General features: G+C 50.1%; 1 protein-coding gene across 1 annotated transcript in view; it reads left to right on the top strand.

The window, feature by feature from the left end:
* The first annotated feature begins 17,715 nt into the window (after positions 1 to 17,715).
* Positions 17,716 to 20,390, top strand: part of ZBTB40 (zinc finger and BTB domain containing 40) — a 49,090-nt gene continuing 46,415 nt past the window's right edge. The window contains 1 exon segment of the mRNA XM_069035222.1: positions 17,716 to 17,840. The gene's annotated coding sequence lies outside the window, so the exon portion shown is untranslated.

Here is a 20,390-nt window from a genome sequence, read left to right as displayed (position 1 = left end):
CCTTCCCAGAATACAAACATTGGACTGACTGTGATGCTTCCTAAAACATTCTCATTTTAGAAATACCTAACTTAATGCTATAGAAATCACCTGGTCTGTACTGCAAAGGGATAGCACAGACTTTCTTTCCCTCTTGGAAGCAACTGGTACACTGCAAGCACAAGAACATAATGGGAAAAGCTTGTTTATGGGATTACTGACAGCACAGAATGGTTGTCTGGGATGGGATAAAACCTTATCTAAAGAAAAACACAGACAGATACTTGGTGGCACAGGAAGTAATCAAGCTGGAGGGATGAGTGGTTCATAGGCACTGGAATACAGAAAATCAGGGACACTTCAGTCAACATTTAATGACGGCTTGATATGAGATCTGCAGGCCACTCTGCAGTGATGGAACAGGGTGAATGGGGACTCCTAGGAGGGTTCAGGCTTCAGCCAAAACCAAAGAACAGACAGTCCCACTGCCACTGCAAGGCTGGACAGGACCTTGATATGCACAGGCAGGGAATATCACAGAGGTGGCACTTCTCCTGCATGTGATTTTAGTGACATCATCACCAAAATGTCACATTCAGGTCTGGTGCTTATGCTTGAGAGTGACACTGAGAACTTGGAAAAGACTCAGGAAAGAACGAGAAAATTATCCCAGGGCTAGAAATCATTCTCAGTGAGAGACAAATGAAACATGATCTGTTTTGTTTATCTGGTTTTTAAGAGGTGATTTAATCGTGGTCTGTGAGAACTGATGTGGGGGAATACTTTGAGTGCAAAGGCTCTTTAAGAGGGCAGACAAAGACAGAAAAAGATCCAGGGACTGGAAGGCAAAGCTGCTGCTTGTTGGGCTTGAGATAAAGTAACTATTTTTAACAGTGGGAATAACTGACCATTGGAACAAGGAGCCCAGAGACGTGGTAAACTCTTCATCCCATACAGCCTTGGAACATAGACTGGCCACTTTTCTGTGGATGTGAACTGAATCATAAGCTGTTGGTCTTGGTGAAGTTAAAAATGTGAATTTTCAGCTAAGAAAACCTGAAATGACCCATGGTGGCATGAGAGAGATATTCCATCTCCATCATGCTGAGTAGGTGGCAGGGCCAGGCTTAGCTCCCACTGACATTGGCAAAGGCAGTCAAGCACAAAGATGCTCTTCCTGTGCACGAAGTCCTTCCTGGGACTGCAAGATGTCTGCTATTGAACCTCCCTTGTGATCCTTTCTTCTTTTCCATCAATGCAATGTTCCTGGGTGCTTGTTCAAAACCTGGCAAATGTGAATGAATATCTTTCTGCAGCTGACTGATATTTTGAAAATATATTTTGGAAATGTATTTTCATGAGGAGAAAGCTCCTGGGAAGTTGTATAGAAAAAACCTTGGTGAAACAGGAGTGTCACGGCTGAGACTTGTGGCAGTTCAGTTGTCCTCAGCCCAGCTTAGAGGAGTGATTTGGTGTTACACATCTAAGCCCAGCCTGACAAGATTGACAACATGAAGATATCAAGGGCAGGATTTCATGAATGTGCAGAGTGTCACGTTTGGAGAGGATCCTGGCTGACCCTTGGAAGGGAGAGTCCTCCTTTCCCTCAGCATGCAATACAAGGAATTTCCCCAGGCACTGCTGGGAGGCAGCCCCCAGGTCTCATTACTCCCAAACTCATTGGGTGGCCTCATTTGAAAATTTCTGTAATTCTCCTGAAAGGCAGATCTAGAACAACAGAACCACGTTTCATTCTAGGAAAGCAAGAGGTTAGGCTTCTCAGAACAAAACTGAAAATAAATTTTCTTGACAAAAATATGTAATGAATTCAGCCTGAACTTCTCTTGACATTGTCTGCTCAAGGGTCAGCAGAGGGAATGTTGGGTCCTGCAGGTGTTCAGGATGCACTTCGCTCAGGAATTCCCTCTTTCCAGTTATGCTGGAGGGTTAACAATATTTTCATTTGGGAATTGTGTCCTCCTGCCGTTAGAAAGGAAAAATACATCTTTCAGGAGTGTGGTGATGAAAACTGCTGGGCTGCAGCTGGCACAGCAGAAGCCTTTTATTAGTTGCTTTGGCCCAGGAGGAGTCAGTCAGTGGACTCATCACTTCTCCAGGCACCTTCTGTGGCATCACAACAAATCAGTTTCTGAATTAGGGAGACTGGGATATACTGCAGGAGCTCCCAGGGCATTGCTGGATGATATTACAACAATCACAGCATACAAATAATGTAGCTCTGCTCTGTGGGGATGGGGTTCCTCCTCTGTGTCCTGTGGTTCTAAGAAGGTTGCAGCACTGCCACAAAAAGATGTCTTCTGCTCAGTCAGATGAAGGTTTGTGTCAAACACCCTTTCTCTGATGTGGGAGGACTCAGACAAGCATCATGGCAGGAAGGCGGCATCTGACATCGACGTGACTTAAATTGCAGGCTTCCCACTGCAGCCAAGCTGGTCACCTTTCTGGTGCTCTGCCCAGCAGGAAGAATGATGCAAACAGCAACTGCGGATGCTGGCACTGGCTGGAAGACAGAAGGAGCACACATCTGTGCTGGCTGCACTCACCTTCTGTTTGTGAAGATTCAGGCCCACCCAATCCATGATCAGAAGCCACTGCGTGTGGCCAAGCAGCCCAGTCAGGCAGCGTGGTGAATGAACAGCAAATAAGTAAAAAATATTCTCAAAATATTTTGAGGCTAAATATTGTTTGTCCAAGTTACTTGGCCAAGACTCCTGACTGAGGGAATCACTGCCAGGAACTGAGATCACCTGGGAAGGATTCAGAAGGGAGGGAAATTCATCAGCAGCTTTGTCTCACTGGATAATGGCGGCTTTTATCCCTGACCAATCATGCTTTGAAACACATCTCATGCCTGAAGCCAGAGTGGATGCTTTGGTCAAGCTGAAATCCTGGGCTTGAACTGTATCCCTCAGCTCACTGCTGCAGACAAGTTTTACCTAAACATGTTATTGAGGCTGTGAGGAGTCCTGCATCCTGATACAGATGTGAAGAAACACAACTGTATCCTTACACACAAGTTTCTGTGCCCTGGGAAGGACTTAAAATCTTCTAAATTACTTCTCTGTGAAACTAGGAATATGTTGTGAACTGAGAGATTAAGACAGAGCCTTCTTTCTAATCAAGCCAAACCCATTTTACCCATCCCTATTTGCTTCCTGCGTAACTTTATGAGCACTCTCTTGTCATGGAGCACTTGGAGTGAGACGTGTTAGCTGTCTGGGATGATGGTTCATTATTATGATGTCCTAGGTCTGTCTGAACCATGAATCACACCATGCCTCCTATTCAGGTGGGACTCACAGAGTCACAGAATAGTTTATGCTGGATGGGACTTTAAAGACCCTCTGATTTCAACCCTCTGCCATGGGCAGGGACACCTTCTACTAGACCAGGTTGCTCCAGGCCCCATCCAAAGTAGTCCCAAGAATTTAGGAGAAATATGTTGGAAAAGCAGATAGGTTATTAGCCTCTACAAAGACCCTGAAGAGAAAAAAATAAAACTGCATGGCCTTCATGAGTCTGTATGGTGCGTGGTACACAGCTCTGCTGATAGGTGTGCAGGATTTGTGCAACAATGGTATGTCCCCATTGGACCCATACTGGTACAGATCTCATCTGGACCAGGACAACTTTAACCAGTGCCCGCATTTTCTTTTTCAGGAGGCACTTGGGGCCCACCCTGGGCTTGCATCTCCAGAACAGACACACAGCAAGGCTCTGGCTCCAGCAAAATGCACAGGAAGTTCAGAGCTGTGCAGGCAAGGGTCGTGCTGCCAAGGGCGTTATGTGTTTGTAGCTGAGTGTGGATGGTCTCACTGCTTGGACATGGGCACAGCACACACTTCCCATCTGTTCCATCCCTATCAATAGGAGCTTGTCCTCACCATGATGAGGGTGGAAGTTATCCCTATGGGCTCAGTCCTGTTGCTCAGCCCCGTTGCCGCGATGCCCCATTAGCTGAGTGCTAACTAATGGAAAAATCCCGCAAAAGAAAATTGGAACAGGAAAAGGAATAGGAACCTTACTGGGTCAGAGCTACAACCTGTCTTGCCTGCAACTAGCAGAGGCAATAGGAGATGCTGTTTTGGGGGAGCCTTCTGCAGCCTATGCACGTCCTACTTCAGTATTCTTGCTCACTGGGCTTGGGACAGCAGAAGGCTGACTGTTCCCTCTGATACTCCCTTATGGACCTGCTCTCCACTGGCTGGTCTAATCCCTTTTCACCCATGCTGACAACCTCTTGTGGCAGCAAATTCTTGAGGTTTTACTCACTGTGTGAAGAAATCTTTCCTTCTCTGTTTCAGTGATATCCTACCAGTGCCACTGACTGCCCCTAGGTCTTGGCCTTGGGATTGATTTCAATTTCACTTGATTCACTCCCTTCAGTCACTTCAGTCACATCCCCCCCAGTTTTCTTCTCTTCAAGCTGATGAATCCCAACCTTTTCAGTGCTATTCACAAGACAACCCTTCCAGCCTCTTGATCATTTTAATTATTAATTGAACCGCTCTTAGTATATGAAAGTTAGAGCCTTCAGGTTTGTTTCTATCCTCTGTTTAACTTCAGAGGAGATCTGGAGGATCTTCTATTGGGGCTCTAACTGTGGTGAGTGAACATCCAGCTGCTTGAAAATATATCCTAAAAATATCAAATGCCTTGTTCGTGGGGTTAGCTACAGTTCTTCTGGATTTATAGTTTCTTTATAGGGTATTGCTCTTGCTCCAGCAACCTGCATTAGTAGTTGCAGATGCAAGTGACCTACTGCTAAAGAAAATATCAGGAATTCTTGCAGCTCTGCAGAAAGAAAAGGCTTTTGTGGTTTAACCTCAGGCTGAGGAAGAGCAAAATTATGACAGCAACCTTAGACTGAGATCTCACAGGCCAATGTCCCTGGTGGTTTACCATAAACATGCATTTATTTAACACTGGGCTGCATGTGGTCTTGGAGCATTTGCAGGAGAATGGTTGATGTGTCTTACCTGGCTTCCAGAGTTGTCTGAAGATCCCAAGACTTTGCTTTGCAGAAGCACTACTGTGGTTAGGATTCTCAAGGCTCATTACAAAGGTTAAGCTGTGTCAAAGGAAGATGCTTTTCCAGGGTCAGGGTTGAATGGCAGAGCTCTGGTTCACCAGCATACTTTAAATGTGGTTGTGATGGTCCATCAGAAGGGCTTTGGGACAGAGAAGGTGGACATTTATTTGTAAAGTTTCTGTTCTCCTGAAATGCTCAGTGCTGAGAGGATGAATAAAAAACAATTCCCTGCCATGTTACATCTGCTTCAGCTTCTGCAAAAGCACAGATGATGGGATAAGGTCATCTTGAGCATGGCATCAAGCTAAGCATTTCCCTGGCTTTATGTTCATCCCACATCCCCTGCTCTGTCCTGGTCTCATGCTAGTATGGTCCCTCCCCTGGAAAAAACAGGTAGGGCTTGCACTTGGCTTCTGAGCCTGGTGCCCACAGTGGCAGCTCTTCAGTGAGGATTCTGGTAGGAGGACACAAATGGCCATCAGGCCCCTGCCCACTGCACCCAGCACAGTGTGTGCAGGACACCATGGGGGCAGGAGGGGGCAGTTCAGATGCCTGCTCTTTGCAAAACCACAGGTATGCAAGCAGCAGAGAGGAACCACTGCGGAGTGCAGGGACCACGGCACAGAGACTGCAGTGTAGGGACTCTTCCCGTCAGGTGCTGCTCTGTCCTGCACGCTCATCCATGGCAGGTAAGCATGGAGCTGGGGCTCTTCCCTCTCAGGGCAGAGGGTGTCTTGCTCACCAGGACATAACTCCTGCAGAGCCCCTTTGCCATGGCCACAGACCACATGGAGCATAGCATGGCAGGTGAGGAGGTATCCACCCATCCTGTTCCCCTGCTTGGAGACCTCTGTGTCCCTTATGGGTAGACCCAGGCCTGCCCTCGCTGTCCCCATGCAGACCCTGTGCAGCACAAGCAGGACGCTGACCTCTTCCTGCACAAGGCTGGACGCAGCCTGTGCTCTGGGACCTGCTGACTCATGTATCTGACTCACTCCAAGGCTGAATTTCCATTGCCACAAGTTACTCTGTTCTGCCAACTCAAAAGACTCCCACCCATGGGGATCCTCTCCCTGGGGCAAGGAGGCTCAGCCCTGCACAGGCAAGCAGCAGCAGCAGCACCTAGGGGCACAAAAGTGGCTGACAAATGACAAATGGGTTCACGGTTTGGCTGCTGATGTACAGAACAGAGCTCTGCACACAGGTATTGCCTCTACTGGCTACCTGCTCCCTGAGCAGGGCAGGGGAGCCCAAGAGCCCCACTTCAGCCTCCAGTGATAGCTTCCAGGAGGCTGCCTGGGACAGGTGCTGTCTGACTGTTCCCACTTGCAGCTGCACAGCCTCAGCCCAGGGCTCCAGTCTGAGGTGTGCTCTGCTCCAGGCTGGCCACAAACATCACCAGTGGAGCACCAGGCTGGTGCTGCCCGGTACTGCAGACCAGTGTTTCTGCCCTCCCCTCTGACACACGGAGCAATTTGCCTTCCTCCTCAGGAAGGGATGCAGAGCCTTGCCCAGGTGGTGAAAGGGGCAGAGCTCAGAAAGAAAGGAGTGACCAGGATGGGTGCGTGCCAGCCCAGAACTTGCTCTGGCGGCCTGGTAAGTGTGGCTCACCTTGCCTTAGGATTTCCAGTGCACTCTGTGCTCCAAAGCCCATCTCACCAGAGATCTCTCGCCACTCAAGAGATGCACGGTTACCCAGGAAGGTGTCCTTCCAACAGGTCCCTGTGCTTGTTGTGAGAAACAGCTCTTCCCTTGGGATGCAAGAAGAGGATCCACTCCAAGTCAAGAGAGTGCAGGATTGGCCCTTCATTTGTCCCTACAGGTCTCAGGAATGGGGTCTCTTTAGCACAGCTGGGCTCCCAACATTGTTGGAGCAGCAAACCCAGAGTGCTGAGGAGGGCGGATGGGCTGGCTCATACCGAGCTGGTTTGAGTTCAGCAGTGGGATCTCTGGGATGCTTGTAGTCCCCTGAGCCCTCTGTGCTGCCCTGGCACCTGCCAACCCACGCTGCCCGTCACTTTATTCCTCAAAATCCTGACCACGCCCCAGTAACATGGAGAAGCTCTGTGCTGCCCCTGGGGCCTGGCTATGCTGGAGGCTCTCCTGGGAGGATGACCAAATGCTCACCATCCATCTGGCCTCTTGTCCCCATGCCTTGTCCTCTCCTGTATGTCAGTCTCAGGAAGAAATGTCCTCAGCTGCCAGGTCAGGGCAAACAGCAAAACATCGCTGAACATCTATAGAGAGGATGACCTCTGGTTCACAGCACCCTCCCAGGCTGCCCAGATCAATGAGCACAGGTTTGGTTTCCTCTGCGGACCCACTATGGTCATCTGTCTGATCGGTACTGTGCCCCAGACAGGACAGTCTTACCCACATATTTAAGGAATTGTTGCTAGACAGATGTCCAGCAATGCTTACTTAGAGATTACATGAATCGGAAATTTTGAAATTGAGTTGAATTTGAAACCATTTTACCATGACTGAACCACTTTCTTTTTCTGGAGGTTCTCATCCCAGGAGATCATGCTAAATCAAGGTCTCTGCTTCTCACCCAGTGACCTTTCACATCCAAGAGCAGTGTTCCAGCCCACCAGAACATGTGCCATTCTTCATCCTGGAGTAAAAGACCTCCAGATGTTGACCCGCAGGTTTGATAAGAAATGCTTAACCCACATAACCCACCCACAAACTTCCTGGAGCCTTGCAAGGTGCTGGAAACCTTTTGCCACCCTATTTCTGAGTTTCCTCTCCATTTTTCCAGGTGGTACCTGTGAGGTACAGAGAAGTGCCAATGGAGTTTTTCCCAGAGGATGACTCTTGCTGGGTCCCATACATTAGAAGACAGCACAGCATACAATCAGCACAGGGTTACCTCAGCCCTGGGCCAGCTGTGCAGGGGTGGGTGGTTGTGCACAACCTGTCCCCAGTATGTGGGGACAGGGCTAAAACAGCCAGAGGCCTAAAACCCTTCCCTTGCAAAGAGTTCTGTGACAGACAGACAGATCTTTTCCATGACTGCCCTGCTGGGAGAGATCCCAAAATAAATAACCCTGAGGCCCAAAGCCCCAAAGGAGATGAAAAGAAGCAGGGAGTGGGCCCAGGCCAGAGCACTCAGCTCCACACACAGGGCAGCCACACAGATCCGTGCTGTTGACAGAGCCAAGAATAATTCCAGCATCTCTATTTAATGCTATTTAGAAAAATCTCCCTCTCCAAAATAGTGAACGTCCCCAAAGACAGGATTGATATTTATAAATGCCATGACTTCCATGCCCCAGTGATTTATCTGGGACCCAGGTTGGGCAGGGTTGCTGCAGCCCTGGCTGGGCCTGTGGGCAGGGACAGTGTCCATCATTTTGGCTGTTCCCAGGGAAGCAGGATGCACTGGGGCAGCCTGAAGGAGGAGGTCTGGACTGTTCAGGGAGGCTGCTGGGCAGGGGTACCTCACAGAGAGCCTGAATTTTTCTCCCATGTGGAAACATGATGAATTTTTGAGGGAATTCAGTGCCAACCCAGTCAGGATAAAGTTGCCCAATAAGGCTGGCTGGTGGTAGCTGGTTTCCCACATCAGAAAGAGCTGGGGGCTCCTCTGTGATAGCAGAGGGAGTGGGGGGTAACCGTGTGTACTAGTTTGAAAACAAACCAGTGAGAGGCACCAAGTCAGAATAACAATTTAATGGAAATTAAAGAAAAGGAAAAGAAAGTAAAAGAAAACACTGACAGAGTCAAGATACAACCTGAGTCCCTATTAGGCAGGGTAGTGGTAGCAGTCTGGTGGAATGGTGGCTGCAATCCTCTGAAGTGGTGATCCTGTAGTAGAGGGGGTCTGCTCTTCCTCAGAAAGTCCAGCGGTGGCTGTATAGCTCCCGTCCTCTGGAAATCCAGTGGAGCCAGCATCTTTGGTGCTCAGAGTCCCAGATTATATCCACGATGGGATGCTTGGTTCCTCCCTCTGGGTGGAGCATCTCACAATGGGGTAATGAGTCATGAGGCCAAGTGTTGATTAGGCTCATTAACAGAAGATAGTCTGGAGGGAGTTATCTCTGAGTCATGCAGCAGGACAATGATGGGCCATTAACAGAAAGATAGTCTGGGGGGAGGAGGCAAGGAAACACTGCCCCACCTGATTTCAACAGCTCATGAGGATGGTAATAGAATACACTGCAACCCAGGACACCGTGGACACAGGAGACTGACTCCATCCTCCCACATCCAGGTTTTAGGTCACCTTTCCCCCTACCCAGGAGCATGTTTTCTAGGGGGACAAAGATGATTTTACTAATTTCTCTCTCTCATGCCTTGCCGCCCCCTCCACTGTTCCCATCCAGCTGACTGTGACTGCTGTAGAAAGCAGACGGGGGTAATATTTACCCCTCCCCCCCCAGTCATCCCCATGACTCAATCTTTAGCCCAAACAAAGGAGTCAGCAGACGGCAGGGACAGCACACTGTTATTGAGGATGGAGAGATGATCATCAGCAATCCCATAAAGTGATTTTTAAAGAAAGCTTCCTTTGCAACAGCACTTCCCAAAATGTCCTGCTCGGCATTTGGACTGGGATAGCCAAAGGATATATGGGGTGCATGTTGCTCTGCCTGCATCAGTTAGGGATGGATCTCGCCTTGCTAGATGCCACCCATTGGGACCTCTCTCACTTGGCCTCCATTCATCCTATAACAGGACAGGTCCCGGTCCATAAGAAAGGACCCTCATGAAGTGTTTGAGGCACCGTTCCTCTGTGATGGAGACCTAGAGGATGGATGCTCCTCAGACAGGTGCACAAGGCACAGATTTACCTGCATGGCTGAGCGATGGAGAACATCCCCCTAGACAGGACAAGAGGCAATGGCTTTAAGCTGAAGGAGGATAGATTTAGTTTGGATGATAGGAATAAATTCTTCCCTGTGAAGGTGCTGAGACTCTGGCACAGGGTGCCCAGAGAAGCTGTGGCTGTCCCATCTCTGGAATTGTTCAGGGCCAGGCTGGATGGAGCTTGGAGCAATGTGGAATAGTGGAAAGAGTCCCGGCCCATGGAATGGGGATGGAACAGAATGAGCTTTAAGGTCCCTTCCAACCGAAACCTTTCTGTGATTTTGTGATCAAGCCCTTCTCTGTTCTGCAGCTCAACACTGCTGCCCAGAGAGGAGCTTCTGATACAAACCATGACACTACCTTGGAACCATCAGGGGACTGCAGGAGATTCCATCCTCTGCTCCTCCAGCAGAAAAAGCAAAGCAAGGTCGCAGGCAAGCTGAGCATGCTCCCCACTCCCAGCCAGCAGCAGGTACTGGTGTGAAGCTGCCTGCCTGTGCTGAGGGCCAAAAAGGGATTGGCAGTGTTCTGCCCCAGCAGGAACATGGTCCTTGCAGCAACTAGGTTAGGACGTGCAGAGGGACATGTGCCATGGGGGGTAGTTTGGAGGGAGAGCAACTAAATAAGCAAGGGAATGCATGGCTGGAGCCCTGCCAGCACCTGCCACCCCTGGAAATAGCTCTTACAGAGCCCCAGGGTCCGGGCATGAAGTCCCCTTCCCTTGGGTTATTATGCAGCACAGGATACATTAAACATGTTGGCAGCAGTCAGTCTAGGGAGAGCTGAGCAAGGGAGGGAAGAAGATTAATAGGAAAACAAATCAGCACCTAGAAACAGAGCAAATGGTCAACATGTAGGGACCCAGACCACCAGGGATGCTGGATCACAGACAAACCCAGGCACATGCATGGAAGGAAACACAGGCTGCGAGAAGAGCTGACCACCCAGAGCAAAGGCAGGAAAATGAAAGGAAAACACTTTATTATCTAAATGGGGATATGATTTCTGGAAGAACAGACTCTTCAGCCCAGGAATGGTGTTTGAAGCACTAGAACAGCTGAGAGAGGTGTTGATGGGGGCTGTCACCAGAAAAAATAAGAGTACGGAGATACTGTTTTTTACCTAAAGCCAAAGCATGGGAGAAGAAATAGATACTTGCTTCTGAAGAAGGGAACACTGCAGCAGGACCTGCAAAGGGAATAAAGCAGTGGAAGAACTGCATGTGCTCAGTGCCCGGGGCAGTCTGCAACTTGAAGATCTTGGAGCAGCGATCCTGACAAGCCAGGAGTTTGCTGCTCTGCTAACAGCAGCGATGGAGAGGAGGAAGGTTGTGCTCACACAGAACAGGAGCTGTTGACTGCAGCCTCTGGCAGGGGAGAACTGCCCAGCTCACTGCAGTGCAGATGCTGAGCCATCCCTGCTCACCATGAAGTCCCTTCTGAGGAGCCTTGGAAAGAGTTCAAGTTCAGCTGGGCATCCCTTTCACCACATGCAGATGGATCTTCAGTCTGTTAGCTTGTGATAGTACTGGTGTGGCTGGAAGGAGAGGCCCAAGGGATATTCCAAAGATCCCAACAGACATGGGTACTGAAGCAGGACAGTAATTTGTTCAGCAAGGTTGGTGACATCATAAAAAAATCAATGTCACGGGTACCAGTAGCTCCTACCTGCCAGTAGCAGATAAGAGGTGAACTCTGGGCCACATATAAGGTGGGATTTTGCTTAAAAGAGGCCAGGGGACTGGAGAGCTGACATCATGGACAGATGCCTAGGCACGCTGAGTGGAGGATGAAGACATGCCTGGAGTGGTGCCAGGGCCGAATATTGATGCTTAGCTGAAGACAAGTGCTGTGTCCCATCCTGAAAGGAATCTGTGCAGCCTCCTGAAACTCCAACCTGTCTGTGGAAAGACTGGAAGAAACCTGATCACATTTAGTAATGGATCACAGATATGTGATAGCTGCAATAGCATCCACAGAGCCTTGGAGCTGGACTTTCTAGAGGCCATAGAAGTCAGAATCTGACTGAGAAGCAGAAGATCGCCTTTGGAAAGCTGGATTTCAACATGTTCTGCTCAGACTGGACCACCACACTCAGCAACAGAGTGAACACAGTTCAGTATCCTGTGGGAAGCTGGACATAAGACTTCTTTCCCTACGTACTCCACAGAAAGAAGCAGGAATGGCAAATGCCATGGAGATAGTCTCTCTTGGGAATCACTGCAAAAAAAGTAATCAAATCAAAAGCCAAGGAAGCTGATGGATCAGGAACTACAAGAGGCATTACAAATTCAGTCTGGGTGCCAGAAGTCCATCTCTTCAGGGAAACTTCAGTTTGGCTGGAGAAACACAGAAGTGAAGTATTTCAAACCCATTTACAGTCCCTGCTTCTTAATGGGAGCAGGGACTTCCCTTCCCCAAGACACCATCCAACTCAGTTTTGAAGGGCAATTTAGATGGAATAACAGGGCAACATACAGTCTCTGAGTGCAAGCCTGGAATGTGCTGGCAATGGCAAGAGGATGGGGCAAAGGGGGCAGAAACTCCTCTGCCATGAACCAGCTGCTCCAGTGGCAGGAGGGAGGAGGATTGGTGTGGGAGGAAATCTGCTTTGGTACATGGAGAGCGCACTTTGCTTGGTAACTCCCAGTGTGTCCTCTGGGACAGCTCAGAGGGGTTGTGCATGGTGTTCCGCTTCATTAGCAATTACTTTATGCCAGCATATGTAAATATTTATTCTGGCACAGGTTCCCAGCAGAGAGCTGTGTGCAGCCCTTTGGAGCCAGTGCAGCGCTGACCCCCAGCACAGCCTGTGCTGCTGCCTTTTTGGAGACCAGCACCAGGAGCAAGGAGATTTGTGCTCACACATGGACAGGCTGTGTGTCCTTGCATCAACAGTGCTTTGGAAAATTAAACCATCTGTACAGGTGATGTATAATTCCATGTGATCAAACTTTCTGCCTCCCCTCAATAACTCATTGTGCAGCCCAGCCTTTTCCCTGAGATCTGACCCTCATGAGAGAAGCCTTGGGATTAAAAAGATGGAAGGGAGAAATGTTTACAGAAAGATGAAGATAAAAGAAGTCCACATGACTTGATATTTTCTGTGAAAGGTTTTGCCCAAGACGGAGCGTTCAGGCCAAATCTACAAACCCCTGAGAACAGAAGCCACAAAACGGATGTTCCTCTGCATAGTACGACACGCAACAAATCTTTCACCCCAGGAATCTGCCTCTTTGCAAACTCCAACAGTGCCCTCAAGTGCTCAAAGGAGAAGCCGCAAGCCAGGGATGGAGCTTGCTACCACCCAGGCTGTGAGGCAGAGAAGACTTATGAACGAGAAGGCGGAGAGATGTGGTTGCATGGCCTTAGGCGTGGCTCACTGCTGTCCTGAGCTAAGGTGAAACGTCTGTGTCTTTTCCTACTTCTTTTCCCCTGAATGGGTAGATCTGTGCTGTGCGATAGCCCATCTGTCACCAAGAGAGCATCAAAAACAGATTTAAGGTCTGTGTTGCCTGGAAAAGATGCACATGTCACAAGCTTGTGGAAACAGCAATGTTTGGATTTGGCCACTGGAGTGATCCCACCCAGCTAGACTTCCTGGATCCATTCTTCAGAAGATGTAACTTCTGGAGGGGACTGCGTCTCAGTGTCCCAGCTCTGGAGGGGAGGTTGGGTTTCACCCCGTCTGACTCCCTGCCCTGAGCTTTTTAAGCAGTGTGGAGGCTGTTTTGGCAGAGCTAGGCAGGGCTGTCCTCACTTCTTCAGTGGGCTGGGTCTCAGCAAGAGGGGCGCTTTCAAGGGACAGAAGACAAGGCCTGTTTGGATCTGTGGGACTTCTGCCTGCTCCCAGTGAGAATGGTAGCTGGAGACATGGTACATGCTCACCTGGGCTCCTTTGTGTGACACTCAAGTGATCCCTGGCAGGATGCTGAACTCAAAACCAGCTCAACTCGCTTAGGTCTTTCCTTGTGGGTTCCTTGGAGAGTCACCTGGCAAAGCTTTATCCTGCAGTCCTAAGCATACACTTTGGGGAAAGGAAGCATGCAATGGTATAGCCCCACTCACCGGGACTTGCTGTACAAGAATTGTTTTCAAGGGACAACTGAGTGTTACTGTGCTTGCAATTGACAAAGCTACACTGGGAACCTGTTCATGTCCCCTGATTCCTCACCCTTTTTCTTATTTGAGGAGACTACTACTGGATCATGGCATTGGTTTGATTTACATGGCATGGACATGAATCCCATTGATTTAAGTAGCAGAGGGGACAGAAACAGGGAGATGGGGACAGGAACTACCAAGTCTGTTTTTGTCCCTATAGCCAGTGTGTCATGCCTCTGACCACCCTACCCTAGCCTTTGGAGAAAAGTCTGTGTGGCTTCTCTGAAGGCATATGTGTTGTTCTCTTCCATCACTGCTCATCATGCCACTGCCCTGTCACCTCCACACACCACCATCCATCTCCTCCAAGGTAGGAGACCACAGATGCTCTTCCAGCAGGCTGCTGTCAATCCCATTAGGCCCCCCTGAATCCCAGACACTGCCCAGCAAACATCAATTTCAGTTCAGAGCTGGTTTCAGCAAAGAGCCACTCCTTTATGACCTTTTGCTGCACTGCCTTGGTCTGGGCAGGGACATTCAGCTTCTTCTTCTCTCTAATTCTGACAAAAAGCTCTTCCCACAGGTGCCTGCTCCAGGTGCTCGCAGGAGTATCACAACGCCAAACAGACAGGCAGGCTCAAAAACCTGTAGCCAAAACCTCATCCCTTTTTGTGCCAAAGCTGCAAGTTTCTCACACAAGGAACAATTCTCAAGGTATCAGAGACATCAGGACTCTTCTCTGCCATCAAGGATGGCCTTGCAGGAAAGGTTTTGCTCCTGCAGAGAAGCCACCTGCTGCAACACACAGCTCCTGCTCTGCTGCAACACACAGCTCCTGCTCTGCTGCGGTGTGCTGTGGATGCTCAGCATGCCTCAGACAACATGAGATGGCTCTGCAGCAAGTGTACATCTGACAGGGATGGGGATGTTGCTTCTAGTGTAGCAATCACTGCCCTTCATCTCACCAATACTCCTTGGCCAATGCCAGCCTCTCCCCCAGCAGCCTGGAGCAGGTCATTCTCACAGCTGGGGTGTCATGTCCAGGTCAGCTGCTGTCAGCAGCCACAGAGCAAGAGCCACCGGTGACTTCTCAGTATCACCTTGCTTTGATCGTCACCAGTCTGGGGATAAAAATAACCAGATCTGGGTCCAGAGTTCTCTCACAGAGATCCCTTCAACACTTAAAATAGGAGCACTCAGGAGAAAACTGGTGGACCAGTGACTGACAGCTGCAGCAAAGACAGCTCAGTGCAGGAGAGTGGCAAAGAACCATAGTCTGAGCAGGTCCCCACGAGCCTCTCTCCACACCTCCACAAGAAAACAGCCTGTCCTGATTTTGTTGCATTCACCAAAAGTGACCTTCAAACCTGATGCTGCAGTGCCATTTCTATTGTAATGGCAGAATAGCTTCCGTGCCACGTCGGCTGAGAATCCCAGTCAAGAGGCATTTCCCTTGCAGAGCACAGAGGTCCCAGAGCAGAACAGGTCTCATCATGAAATGGTGGGTTTCTAACTAATACCCATTTGTCTGCAAGCTAATCTGCTTGACCACATGCCAGCCCCAGAACTTCATCTGCTTCCCTGGGGGTAGGGCTTGGCAGTCGCCAGGACCCACAGTCCCAGGCCCTACAACCTGCCTGCTGCTGGTTACCAGGTCACACACAGCCCAAGATATCAATCTCCACACCTCTGCACACTTCTAATCCCGCAATTAGCACTTGTTTATGCAAATGAGTCAGTTAATTAGCTCTCCTCTGCAATCTATCAATAGATGGAGCAGATAACCCCCTTCCAAGCCTGAGAATGTGAATGGAAACGAACCTGCTACTCCATGTACTGACAAGATTGCCTTTGTTGTTGTTGTTTTGTTTTGTTTTGTTTGTTTGATTGTTTTTTTAATCCAAATTTCAGCCAAAATCTTTCTGTTTCTCCAATGATACGAGTCAGACAAAACTTCCCTAGAGCTCTGTTAAAGCCAAGCACGAGGGGACCAGCAACTTTCAGGTGTGCAACCATACAGAGAGCAGAGAATGCCTGCTCGACTTTAGCACTCGGGAAAGGGGTCTCTCTGAGCCAGCCAGGGCATGGTCCCCGCACAGCTGTGGCTTAGCAAGGCCAGCGGGGACACTCGGTGGCTGGCCTTCACTGCACTGGCTGCTGGTGGCAGGGGCGGTCCCACTCACTGGGAGCCATCTGGAAGCTCTCAGAGCTGCTGAACAAAATGCCCCCAGAGGCCCTTCCTGAGCCACAGGCTGGGTCAGGTTACCGACAGAGAGACAGGGAATAGAAACACAGTGATGTCTCTGGGAGGAACAAGGAGCTCTCTTGCAATGGCAGAAATACAGATAGGGGTCTTGGGGAGGAACAAGGAATACCTCTGCTTTGGCATAAATACAGATCGGGGTCTTGGGGAGGAACAAGGAGCACCCCTGCTATGACAGAAATACAGATCAGGGTCTTGTCACCCCTGCCCCCGAGAGCAGGATGCCGGCACATGGGCTGTGAGAACAGCCTGGTCCCATCCTGCATCCTGTTGCACAGACTGACATATGGCTGACATGCACAAAACATGGGCAAGCACGGTGGCATTCAGCATCGGGGGGCTTCTTAGCTATTTGCATATCTTAGGGGCAGCCATACACCCCAGGGTCCCTGCCTGTGGCACACACGCCCCTCAGCACCCCAATTCTAGACCTGATGCCCCAGGTGACCCTGGTGCCCCAGGTGTCCTCCCCAGCACACCACAGTGAGATGATACCAGGACAGCACAGGGAGCTGTGCCTGCAGCATGCTGGGAAGCTAATGCCTGGAAACCAGGCAAGCAGGTAATGGAGCAGCAGATCAGGGCCCACAGCCAGGGCTGTGTCCACCTGCCCCATGTCCCACAGCCGGCACCCCAAAGTATTGCCCAAAGCATGGGCTGGAAGGTCCAGCACTGCCCAAGCATTCCCTTGGCCCAGGCCAAGGGCAGGTGACTCTGAGGTGGACATGGCTCCTGCCACCTCAGCCCCACATGCCCCTCACAGCTGGCTGTGCCCAGCCACCACCACCACTACCTCCCTCAGGGAATGAGCCCCGGCTCTAACACAGAAAGGTGATGTTTTATTACAGAATCACAGAAACAGTTAGGTTCAAAAAGGCCTCTGAGTCCAACCTGTGACCCAACGCCACCTTGTCAATTAGGCCACGGGACTAAGCACAACGTCCAGTGTTTCCTTAAACACTTCCAGAAACAGTGACGCCACCGCCTCTCTGGTCAGCCCCTTCCAATGTCCGACCGCGGGGGCTGCGACGGCGGCTGAGTCGAGCGGGCACGAGGTAGGGGAGGGGTGCGACAGCAGCTGCCATGGCCGGCGGGTCCCTCGGGGCTGCCCGGGACGGTGAGCCGGTGTTGCCGGTTTTAGGAAGTCCCAAAACACAGACACAACGTCTAGTTCAGAAGGGAGACATCGTTTAATCTGCACATGGTGTAAGGTGGAGGTTTCCACAAATCAAGTACAACAAGGGGTAAAAACCTCTTATCTTTGAGGCAGTAAAATTCACACGAACCTGCCATCTAATACATATTCTCCACCTAGCTAATGCATATTTATTTAAGTGATGTGACTTTGCGCAACGCTTGAAACACAGAGTTCTTTTCTTCATTAAGCAACTTCTATTGTAGAAGTTATCTGACTACATCAGTTACGTTTACAAAGGTGAGAAAATTCAGCCAGGAGACATAACATCCGACCGGAAGACAACAGGGGGGAGGGGGCAGGAGGTCCTGCCGCGCCCCCAAGATGGCGGCGCCGAGAGGGGGAGCGGCCGGGGACAGGGGCGGCTGTTGTTGTAAAGCTTTGTTGCTGCCGCCGGCGCCCGCCGTGTCCGCCGCGCCGCACCCAATAAAGGTAAAACCATGGCGGCGGGGCCGGCCGGGCCCGCTCGGCACCGGGGCGTCGGGGCGGCTCGGCTTCCCCGCGACCCCGCCGGCCTGTCCCGGCTCCAGCCACCCCTCGCAACCCCGCCTGGGTGCCAGACCCGCGGCGGGGATAGGGCGCTTCGCCTTGTCCCGGGGAGCCGGGGGACGAGACGGGACGGGACGGGTGGGTGCCTCCCCCGCCCTTAGGGAGGGACCGGCCCCTACTAAGCCTTTCAGGCGGATGAGGAGGTTGAGGGAGGCCGAAGGGTGTCTCTGCCTTCAACCTGGCCGGGAGCGGGGACCCGCACACCCCACCCATGTTAAATCGAAGTTAGCCTTGTAGGTGCTCCACGGGTGCCCAAAAACCGCAGACCCTCTCATTTAAAACACTTCCCATGTTCCCTCTGCCAAAGGGAGCTGGGCGATCCCATTGCTGCCTTGTGGCAGGGGCCTTTCCTTTTGTAACCTACACATAAAAGATGTTTCCTCCGGAATTTTGTCTTTACCAGTGAGTCAGAGTCTGTCTGCTGGGTACCACTGACCCTCCAAATGTGTTATATTAGCTGTGCATTAGGGCTGTGCCCCTGCTTGGGCCGGTGTGACCCTCCAGGAAGTTTTTTAAAGGTAGCCATGGAAGGGGTTTATCTTGTGGTTTGGTCACAGCAGATTCCTCTCCTTGCTTTGGCCCACTGATCGCATCTGTTCTTTGAGATGATCCATCAAGACTGACCCTTCAAGAGACAAGAGTTTTTGCACTACACCAAAAAATGAGCAGTCTCACTTGGTTTCCTTTGTGATCTTCAGCTCGAATGAGCTGCTGCACGGGAGCAGGGAGAAGAGAGCCTCAGGGCTGTCCCTGTCCCCAGGTCAGGTGAGATGTGTTACAGAGGGGTGCTGGGGTGGGTCCTGGTCAGGGAAGCCCACCTGCTCCCTCTAGAGGGACAGGCTGCAGTAAGGTGAGGCTCGCTGGCAGTTTGCTCTTCTGTGCTGGACAGGAAGGCTGACACACCTGATTCACGGGCCAGACGTGATATAAGGCAGCAGGATTCTGCAGGGTTTTGGTTAAGAGATGCCAAGTGTCTCCTCTTTGAGGAGGAATTTGGGTTGACGCCCTGGTTCAAAGACAAGGTGGTGCAGGAACAGCCTGTTGGAGTATGGACCAGAACAAAGGTACTTTCCCAGCCTCCATGCCCTACTCATTCACTCTTGTTTTCTCTGTTTCCAGTATATTTTAACTGCCCTGACATACCACTTAAAGAAGGTGCCAAAAAAGTTCCTGTTGTCCCTCAAAAAGCAGCTCAGCAGTTATAAAATTCTTCCAGGAGATGGAGGAAGCGCATTGGCTTTCTGGGGCGAACCGTACTTGGCTTTCACAATGCTGCATCTTCCTCTGCTGTTTTGGAGCAGCTGCACTCATTTTGAAGAGTTGTTGAGAATCCTTTTTTCTTAATGGCATTTTGGGGCTGAGGAGGTGCCTCTCTGAAAGCCTGATGCAGGAGGTGACAGCAGTGGAGGTTCAGGTGTCTTGACAGACTCAGCTCACAGTAATTCTGTGTACTTACTAAGAAGTCTGAGGGAATCAGACCCGTTTTGGGGTGACCATGCCTGAGAAGTGTAATTTTAAAGGCCTTTGCATCAAGGCACCTTAGGGGTGTGTTGAGCCATGTCTGTCCTTGGCTGTGGGAACAAATGGCTCCTGTACTTCTGCTGATGCAAAATGGGTCACAAAAACTGGTCAAAGTAGTGTAGTTTTGTTTTTTTAACAAGTCACGAAGAAATTGCAACATACCGTCCTCTCTGATGTAAACCTACCTGACAAAAAGTAGTTCAGATGCCCAGCTTTTGTTTTTTGACGATGTTAAGGGAACCTGCAAAATATAATTAGCACTTTCGGTGTTCTTGGGCCCAGTGATCCGTGGCTGAGCAGTGACTGGAGCAACTTTGGCAGTTTCTTTGGGTTTGTGCAGGTTTTCCATTGCATGATTTTGCTTGCTTTTTGGGGCAGCCCTTGGTTTGAAGAAAACTTGCCATTAAGAGTTGGAGCAGAGCTGTTTGTTTTTCGATCTATTGTATTTCTATTCAGAGCATTAGTGCAGATAGACAGCCAAAATGTGTGGGGTTTGAGTGGTATATTCTGCTGCCTTTAGAAACTGTGGAGCACTGAATTTAGTCAAAGTGTTGCGTATTTTCCTCTTTTATCAGACTGCACTGATGCTCTGAACTGCAACAAAATAGATTGAAAAACAAATTGGTGTTCCCTGGTTCCTCGTGCTGGATTTCACATTATCCTCTGGGCGAGCTGCCTGCTCTGCCCCTTTGGAACACCCCAGAGACAAGTAATGACCCCTCAGCCTCTTTCAGCACTTCAAAGGCTGAATTACTTTTTGTGGGAGAGGTAAGAAAATTGAATTGCAGTCCTTGATTTTCTGGTTTTCCAATAACTCTCGGTGTAAGATCATCATCTTGGTAACAAGAAAACAGGAAACTGGTAAACAGGCGCAGAAAGTATTCAGATTGTGATTTAAGGCTGTCACTGGTC

Source organism: Aphelocoma coerulescens, chromosome 21 (assembly GCF_041296385.1).
Source record: "Aphelocoma coerulescens isolate FSJ_1873_10779 chromosome 21, UR_Acoe_1.0, whole genome shotgun sequence".
Taxonomy (NCBI): Eukaryota; Metazoa; Chordata; class Aves; order Passeriformes; family Corvidae; genus Aphelocoma; species Aphelocoma coerulescens.
This window is presented reverse-complemented; position numbering and strand designations above follow the sequence as displayed.